Below are 9,382 nucleotides of genomic sequence, written 5' to 3'. Positions count from 1 at the left end.
AGTCCGTGGCTCGGGTGGCAGGAGTCACTGATGATCCTCTGGGCTTTATACACCGTCTGGACGGAGGGAAGCTCAACTCCTACAATGTGGTTTGAAGGTCACCTGCAGTGCAGTTTATCTACCAAGTGTTCTTGATGCTCTCCACAGTGCAGATGCAGAATGGTCTAAGGATGCTGGGGTTCATTCCAAACTTCCTCAGGCAGCTGAGGTATAAGAGAGGTGCTGACGTGCTTATGTGTGCGGCTGTGCGCAAACCATGTGAGATCTTTAGTTATGTGAACTTAAAGCTGTTGACCTGCTCCCTACAGGCGTCAAAGGTGACAGGGTGTGTTCTCTGTCCTTTCCCCTGAAATCCACCACCAGCTGATTATGTTGTTGATGTTGAGTTAGAGATGGTTCTCCTGGCACCAGTGTGTTTCTTGAAGCATCTCTCTCCATTTTCCTCTTCCAGTGTAGCCTAGAGGATTCATAAGAAAACTGTGTCACGAGATTTACATGACCTTATTAACAGTAGTATACATACATGCACATCCATGTGAATACTATTCTTATTGCATTTTGCAATCAAATACCTATTAAACCGTTATCGCCAGATAAGCAGTGTTTAAAGGCTGCATCCTCCGGCAGTCGCATCTGAAGCCTGCATACGTCATAAGGCCGTCTCATTTAAAATAAAAGTGAGTAGGACACTCCAAATGCGACCTTCGAATGAGTCCTTCTTTCACAGGAATTTGGAGTGTGCATGAGCTCTATCCTTCACAGCTGGAATAACCCACAATTCTTTGCGTCACCGTTAACAACCGTCTTTTTGTTTATTTTATGAAAAGACGGCACCTCGCCAGATATACATGCAAGTGTTGATGTGGTGTTTAAATGCAATTAGTTCAAGCTTGTTTTCGTTTTTTAAGCTCGATTACCTCAAACAGATAGTTGTGGTAAACAGGATTACAACTGTTTAGTGATTGTTTAAACGTTTAGAACAGTACATTGCTGACAAGATAGGAAACATTTCATAGTCATTTTAAAGTTATAAATAATTTTTAATTCATATAACTGGCATGAGAGCACAAAGAGGCTGAACGTGTTGGCATAGCAGCGTGATACTTCCTGCCTGTGTGTCCTACAAAGGACATCTCAATTCTGATTGAGGACACTCCGTATACTGCATCCTACACAGGACGGAGCCTTCGAAATTAAACGAAATGAGACACAGCTACTGTCTACAGGTCTCTGATTCTTTTTGGTCGACAAATGTAGCCTCGGAAATGAGACAGCTCCTGATCAAAACTCACCTGCCTGTACTTACTAACCCTGAAGACGCTGATCAGCTGGTTCAGGTGTAGTTGATCAGGGTTGGAGCTGAACTCTGCAGGACTGTGACCGAAACTGCACATCTCTGCTCCAAGGCCTGAAATGGAGAGGTCATATAAGGGAGACATTCAAAATGTTTACCTGTTGGTTTGCCTCCAGGAACAGAGTTGGGAAACACTGGTCTAACCAGCAAATGTGTGCTTTCACAAGAATGAGTTCCCACCAGAATTTGTAATGCAAACATACAAGACCCAAGTTTACAAAAGCAGGATCACAGCACCTCAATGAGCACATTAAGTAGCATTTCTCTGGCAACAATGAGGCATACAAAACTAACAAAATGAATGACATTGTCATTAAACACTATTATTTTCTAAACATCACTACTTACAGTAACTTTCCTTAATACAGAATGCACATCCTATGGGTGCAGTTAGTAATTAAGAAAAACATTTATTCTGTATTTTATTCAGAAAGATACTGTATACGGGGGAAACACTTGAAATTAGCCTGTCACACTGAATGTGCTGTTACCTTGTCTGTTGTTTCGTCTGCATCAAATATGCCCTGTGTCTTCCTAGAAAATATTATTTGGTTATTACTAATATTCCAAAATTTAAGTCAAAAATATCTTGAACTCACATAATCTATTCCTTCACTTCTTTATTACTGACACCAGCAGATTCACTGGTAGGAGTCATGCTGAAGCACAGTAGATACATTCAAAATGACATTTAAAACGTCCCAAAATACTTTTGATAAATAATTACAAAATGTATTATGCTTAGTAAAGTCAAACCCCCAGTCCAGCGCAATATTCAGTGTAGTAGTGTTTTTTTCCCCCACATTTTTATAACAATTATGAATATAAATCAAACTAAAGATTTGAAAACACCTAAATAAGGAATATCCCAGTGTTTTACAAATGATTAAACATGTCCATCATTAATGTTGTGTTAGAAAAGCCTGCTCTTTTACTTACATTTCTTACCATAAACATACATATTCCACAGTCTCCAGTGTTGACTCTTCTGTTTTGACAAGTTAATGTTTGAAAGACAATACTGCGGCCGGTGATGCTAATTAAATGTAAAATACAAGACGCAGCTCTTTAAACAATTAACTCAGGTATGTCCTTCTCTGATTTTAAAGTTAACTAACCTAACGATTTTTCGCGAATGCCAGGTGTTATTTATTTATGATGCCTATCAATTTACTCATTCGAGCTCTGCCGACATCATCGCTGTTTACTTTACACGCTGCAGTCACCGGTCATCATCTGATTGGTTGGTGTCACTCTTTGGGGGCTAGTGATTGGAGATCGAGAAGTGGCAGGTGCCGCCTACTTTGGCAGGTTGCCTGGCTGCCAACGACTGACTTCCGGCTGCCAATAACTGTCTTCCGGCTGCCATCGGCAGGTACTTCCTGCTGCCAGCTGTCGATTTTTTTTCTGAACCCCTGCTGGAGAGTAGAGAAACCGCAGTTCAGATATAACCATCAAACAAAAGCTTTTTTCTTATGGCTTATGCCTATTTCACCATGTTTATCATCATTTATTAGTTTATAGCTTTAAAATGGGAAATGTGACCCATATAATGTCAATAACTAGTTTATTAAGATTTCATGAAAATAAATCTGATTCAAGGACAATTGTATTTTTAGACATTTTATAACTATTTTCAAATTAAGATGAACTTTATATGTTCACATTTTGATATCAGAAAAACACATTTGTATGCATTTCAATACTGACATGTATGAACTCTTATCTTATCACATTTGTCATTATTTGCATTTCAATTTAATTTATATCTGGTATAAATGGTTTCTTTAGCCAAAAAGTTTTATCTTTTTGACATAGTCTCTCAATCTTTAGTAATTTCCTCACATTTTCAGCACATCATTGGACAACATGTTATTAAATATGTATTTCACCAATACATGCAGCTGTCGTCTCATTTATTATTTGTATATATTTCACAAAACTTTTCTACATTAGCTCATCCATGAACATGATTTTTTTCTCATTTTTGGCTGTGGAGTCCCATGATTCCCATGACACTCCCATGATTCCTGTTAGACCTGTCAGCTGCGGATGCCATTATGTCCCAGCAGATGGCAGTCTCGTCTCTTACTGTCACGTGTCACCAGAGACTCTGGTCGTTTCTCAGTATGTGTTCTTGTCTGTACTTGTGTTCTTGTGAATCGTCATCATTCGTTCCAATTCAAAGTTCACATTTAGACAAGTACAATTTAAACCCCAGATGTGTTCTTGATCCGCCCCTTTTATCGAGGATGCATCGAGAGGAGATTTGTGCAGACTTCAGACTGACCGGTTTCCCAGAATGCATCTCACACCGACCAGCAAGCGTCAATAGCAGTTGAGAAAACCTGTGCAATTGAATAATACTACTGTTAACATGTCATGAAATTTATTTTTAAGAGTTTTTCAGGTTAGAATGTACTGAAATGTTAAGGATTAAATCTGGTTTATTTTTAAAGATAACCTTATTGAAAATTTTATCTGATGTTTTCAAAATTGTGAGATCCAGGCTATCACCAAACCCTGTGTACTTGGTATTAGGAAACACCCTCTGTTCTTTCCTAGAACACTCTGCTCATTATTAGTTAACTGGTTAAAGCTGTGTCATGTTTAATCATTTCATTCCCTTTGTCTAATTTTGTGCCTTAGGAGAGGTGCCACGAACAGGAAGTAACGTTCCAAATGTTCCAAACATTCCAGACTAAAGATTACAGCAAAATATATTTTTTTCTTTCTTTTCTGTGTATTCACTTTGAGAGATTAATTGTTCACCCTAAGACCTGTAATGTGTGCTAACAAAGTAAATAGGGTCAATTTTGACTTCATGAGGACTTTAATCGCCTGCCAAGAAACTCCTTCCAGAGACATCCAGCCCCACCCCTCTCACATTAACTACGTTTACATGGACAGCAGTAATCAAATTTTTGACCTTATTCTAAATAAGACAATACTCTGATTAAGGTGTTTACATGAGTTGCTTTTAGAGTACTCCGTTCATGTTCCCGTTTTACATGTGATAGAACAGATCGATTCACTGCGGAATCGTTTGTAAACAAATCTCAGGTCAAGTTGGATTTGCAGACATTTGATATTAAAACATAATGCCGTTTTTTTCTATTTTGGATCTGACAGGAGGAATAGTGCTACACACTTATGTGAGTAAAACATGTTTTTAATGTAATAGTATTGCATTGTTATAGATCGTTTTGATTATGTGTATGTGTCTAACAGAAAATACCTTTAGCACACTGGACTCAGACATATATGGGCAAGGGCTCCCAAAGCCCAATGTCCCGGGGCTATGTGTTTTCCAGACAGGCTACTAAAACGTAAGCCCATCAGCAGGCTGATAAATCTCAAAATATTCATTTCTTGATCTGCACTGTTCACGTGTGTATGTGTTTGCGCTTATATCAACGATCAGGCAAGCCATGTAATACAAAACTAATAATACAATCAATCGCACGTGGATGAGAAATAAATCATTGTGTTTGTTTGATAAAGACGTTTACGAGCCCTGTGGTCGAGAGAATCATCTCAGTTGTCGCTTTCAAAACAATCCCTCCCTCATGAGAACTGAAGTGAAGTTAATAAACGTAATTTCGGGAGGAGTACGCCCATCTAATCTTTCAATTAATACCAAGGTATAAAACCAGCAGCTTACCTCTTCCCCTTTTTGGTTCCTGAAGCATTTGGCCTGCCCAACTGTGCTTGACTGGCTGCGCTGCTCATTTCACCTGTTGATCTCCAGACCGCCGGTCTCTCCGCTCCACATAACACCTCGCTCAAGAAAACCTCTCTGTTCTTCCATCTAGAATCATAACGGGGCTCGGTCGATCCTCATCGCGATGCATCGAGGTCTTCATCATCATCAACATCATCCTCTTCAGCAGTAACGTTAAGCCTCGTACCTCCTGCTGAGGAGTCCGTCGACGCGCTCAGGCGTTATCCAGCGCGGGTTTTCCATTTCACCCAGAGGAATTCAAAAGCGCAACTTCACGATCTGCTCGTGTGTTTTCACCAAAACTCTCTCTCACGCCGCATTCAGCGTTCTCGCAGCAACACGCAAACATCAACACAAACAACTGCACGATCTATAAGGTCCGTTTGAGTTTCAGCCGGCAGCCGCAGCTGCCTACGCTTTCACGTCCGCCCCTTAATTCGGCCGGCACTATCGCGGCCGCAGACATTAGTTCCGCGTCTGCTCGCAATAGTTCCACGGCCTCTTCGACTGTTACCTTTCACCCTCCCACAGGTAAGTATAGCTTCTTCTGTTCTTCTTTCCACGCTTCCTATATTTCTGTGCTTTCTGGCTTTTATTCTCTGTTAAATCAAGAAAAGCTATATAATACATTTCTCCTCTGCTATTGGAGCAGGCCCAAAGCGTGAGGCTGCCTCCGCAAACGGTCCTGCCCCCCCCCTCCCTCCCTCCCTCCCTCCCTCCCTCCCTTAATTTCTTCTCTGCTATAGGTGCAAGACCCAAAGCGTGAGGCTGCCTCCGCAAACGGTCCTGCCCCCCCCCCCCCTTTAATTTCTTCTCTGCTATAGGTGCAGACCCAAAGCGTGAGGCTGCCTCCGCAAACGGTCCTGCCCTCCCCCCCCTTTAATTTCTTCTCTGCTATAGGTGCAGACCCAAAGCGTGAGGCTGCCTCCGCAAACGGTCCTGCCCTCCCCCCCCCCCCCCCCCCTTAAAATTTTTCTCTGCTATAGGTGCAGACCCAAAGCGTGAGGCTGCCTCCGCAAACGGTCCTGCCCCCCCCCCCCCCCCTAATTTCTCCAACCTTATTCCATCCAGCTTCTGCTTCCTCTACAGTTTATTGCCTCCTTCTCAGCTGCATTGCTCTTACAGTTCCTACTACATCATTGCTATGGATCCATCACCTGTCTCCACCAAGCCTCCGCGCCTCAATCACCCCAGGTGGTTGGTCCCAGTATAGCTCATAAGCCCCGCCCCTCCGTGGTTTCTAATGGATACGAGTTGAACTAAACAATCAAATTACACTTTATATTTTCCAAGATGTTTTCTGTCTTTTAAGGCAGTTTTATCACTATGATTTTATTTCAAGTATTTGTTTTAAATAAGTTTAGCTTAGTTAGTTGTTTGACGCTATAAAAGTTGTCACTGAGGAACCAGCAGACTTTTCAGGAGAAGAGTGTTTTAAGAGAGTTTTTATCTTAATTTCTATATTTCCCAGATTTTGCCATAAATATTAAGAGCATTAGCCCGAAGGTGGACACCGTTCCAACCCCAGCATTGCAATCCTACTGGACAACTTGGAGAGCTTTTTCAAACAATTCCTACAACCAACTTGTTTTCCCAAATTCTCCCTCTTTTTCAATTTTGATGTCATACGAGATGTCCACCCAATCTAGTACCATCAAAGTCTATCTCGGCTGCTTAAATTTCTAATCTACAACCATCCATCCGACCATCTATGATCTCTAAGTTTTAAACAAGAACACCACCCGTTTCCTCATCAAAAGCAATAAACGGATCAATTTAAAAACTGCCTTTTCATTCCTATCTTCAATCTCCCGACACCCATCCAGCAATATCAATATCTTTCCTTCTCCCTTGCCACAGGGAGGTGCTGATCTCCTCACTTCTCGACCCGCTGTTTTCTGATGAGAACAACCTTCCTGTCACGAGGCAGTGAAGTTCATTAAAAAGCTTCAGCAGATCCCCACCAACTCTGGTAATTAGGCTTACTTATATTCACCTCACTTCTTCCGCAATGGAGCAGACACCACCGCAGGCCAAAAAGACTGCCACACCATCAATTAAACTATTGGGTTGGTGGTCCTCAGAGGCCTTTCGATTTTACTTTGTTCGGACCTCAGCCTCATCAAACAAGCCATCTTCGCTTGACGCTGCAGTGCTCTGCCAATTTGATACTGCCGCTGCAGTATTTGGATTTACTAGATATCACCATTGTAGTCCTTTACTTAATGCCACAGTCCCTCGCTTGATGCTCCAGGGCTTCGCTTGCCACTACAGTGCTCCTCCAGTTTAATGCTGCCACTGCAGTGCCCTTATTATTTAATGCCGCCACTGCAGTGATCCGTCTTTTTTGACGCTGCCGCTGCAGTGCTCCTCCTATTTGATGCTGCCGCTGCATTGCTCCTCCAGTTTAATGCTGCTGCTGCAGTGCTCCTCCTATTTGATACTGCCACTGCAGTTCTCCTCCTATTTGATGCTGCCTCTGCAGTGCTCCTCCTATTTTGATGCTACAGTGCTCCTCCAGTTTAATGCTGCCACTGCAGTGCCCTTACTATTTAATGCTGCCACTGCAGTGCTCCTACTATTTAATGCTGCCACTGCAGTGCTCCGTAATTTTGATGCTGCCACTGCAGTGCTCCTCCACTTTGATGCTGCCACTGCAGTGCCCCTACTATTTAATGCTGCCACTGCAGTGATCTGTCATTTTGCTGCTGCTGCAGTGCTCCTCCTATTTGATGCTGCCGCTGCGTTGCTCCTCCAGCTTGAGGCTGCCGCTGCAGTGCTCCTCCTATTTCGATGCTACAGTGCTCCGCCACTTTGACACTGCCGCTGCAGTGCTCCTCTTATTTGATGCTGCCGCTATAGTGCTCTTCCAGTTTAATGCTGCCACTTGCAGGGCTCCCCCCTTTTAATGCTGCTGCTGCAGTGCTCCTCCAGTTTAATACTGCCACTGCAGTTCTCCTCCTATTTGATGCTGCAGTTTTCCTCCTATTTGATTCTGCCACTTCAGTTCTCCTCCTATTTTATGCTGCCGCTGCAGTGTTCCTCCTATTTTGATGCTAAAGTGCTCCGCCATTTTGATACTGCCGCTGCAGTGCTCCGCCACTTTACACTGCCAATGCAGTTCTCCTCTTATATTGATGCTGCAGTTTTCCTGCTATTTGTTTCTGCCACTGCAGTTCTCCTCCTATTTGATGCTGCCGCTGCAGTGTTCCTCCTATTTTGATGCTAAAGTGCTCCGCCATTTTGATACTGCCGCTGCAGTGCTCCGCCACTTTACACTGCCAATGCAGTTCTCCTCTTATATTGATGCTGCAGTTTTCCTGCTATTTGTTTCTGCCACTGCAGTTCTCCTCCTATTTGATGCTGCCGCTGCAGTGCTCCTTCTATTTGATGCTGCCGCTACAGTGCTCCTCCAGTTTCATGCTGCCACTCCAGGGCTCCTCCTTTTAATGCTGCTGCTGCAATGTTCCGCAATTTGACGCTGCTGCAGTGCTCCACCAATTTGATGCTGCAGTTCTCCTCCAGTTTAATGCTGCCACTGCAGTGCACCTCCTATTTAATACTGCCACTGCAGTGCACCTTCTATTTAATACTGCCGCTGCAGTGTTCCTCCTATTTAATGCTGCCTCTGCTGTGCTACTCCTATTCGATGCTGCCACTGCAGTGCTCCTCCTTTTCGATGCTGCAGTGAGCCGCAATTCGATACCGCCGCTGCAATGCTCCTCCAATTTTATGCTGCCGCTGCACTGCTCCTCCATTTTTGATGCTGCCCCTCCAGTGCTCCACAATTTGATACTGCCACTGCAGTGCTCCACCATTTGATGCAGCCGCTGCAGTGCTTCGCAGTTCGATGCCGCAGTGAGCCGCAATTTGATTCTGCCACTGCAGTGCTGCGCCAATTTTATGCTGCAGTGCTTCTCCTATTTGATGCTGCTACTGCAGTACTTCGCTAATTCGTGACTTCCGCTGCAATCCTTTGCTTGATACTGCCGCTGCAGTGCCCAGTGCTCCACAATTTAATATTGCCACTGAAGTGCTCCTCCAATTTGATGCAGCCGCTGTAGTGCTTCTCAATTTGATACTGCCACTGCAGTGCTTCGTTATTTGTGACTGCCATTGCCATGCTTTGCTTGATACTGCCGCTGCAGTGCCCCGCTAATTTGAGACCGCTGCTACAGTGCCCTGCCAATTTGAGACTGCCGCAGCAGTGCCATGCCATTTTGAGACTGCCGCTGCAGTGCCCCGCCAATTGGAGACTGCCGCTGCAGTGCCCCGCCAATTCGAGACTGCCGCTGCAGTGCCCT

General features: G+C 43.8%; 2 protein-coding genes across 2 annotated transcripts in view; both read left to right on the top strand.

The window, feature by feature from the left end:
- LOC137049305 (gastrula zinc finger protein XlCGF57.1-like) overlaps window positions 1-9,382 on the top strand; it is a 250,594-nt gene that overhangs the window by 114,576 nt on the left and 126,636 nt on the right. The gene's annotated exons all lie outside the window — the stretch shown is intronic.
- Window positions 1-9,382, top strand: part of LOC137049335 (gastrula zinc finger protein XlCGF52.1-like) — a 61,798-nt gene that overhangs the window by 43,157 nt on the left and 9,259 nt on the right. The window contains exon 4 of the transcript XR_010899574.1: window positions 4,487-4,509. The gene's annotated coding sequence lies outside the window, so the exon portion shown is untranslated. The remainder of the gene's footprint in view (window positions 1-4,486; window positions 4,510-9,382) is intronic.

Source organism: Pseudorasbora parva, chromosome 20, assembly GCF_024679245.1.
Source record: "Pseudorasbora parva isolate DD20220531a chromosome 20, ASM2467924v1, whole genome shotgun sequence".
Classification (NCBI taxonomy): domain Eukaryota; kingdom Metazoa; phylum Chordata; class Actinopteri; order Cypriniformes; family Gobionidae; genus Pseudorasbora; species Pseudorasbora parva.
Note: the sequence above shows the minus strand (reverse complement) of the source record. Positions and strands in the feature narration are given on the sequence as shown.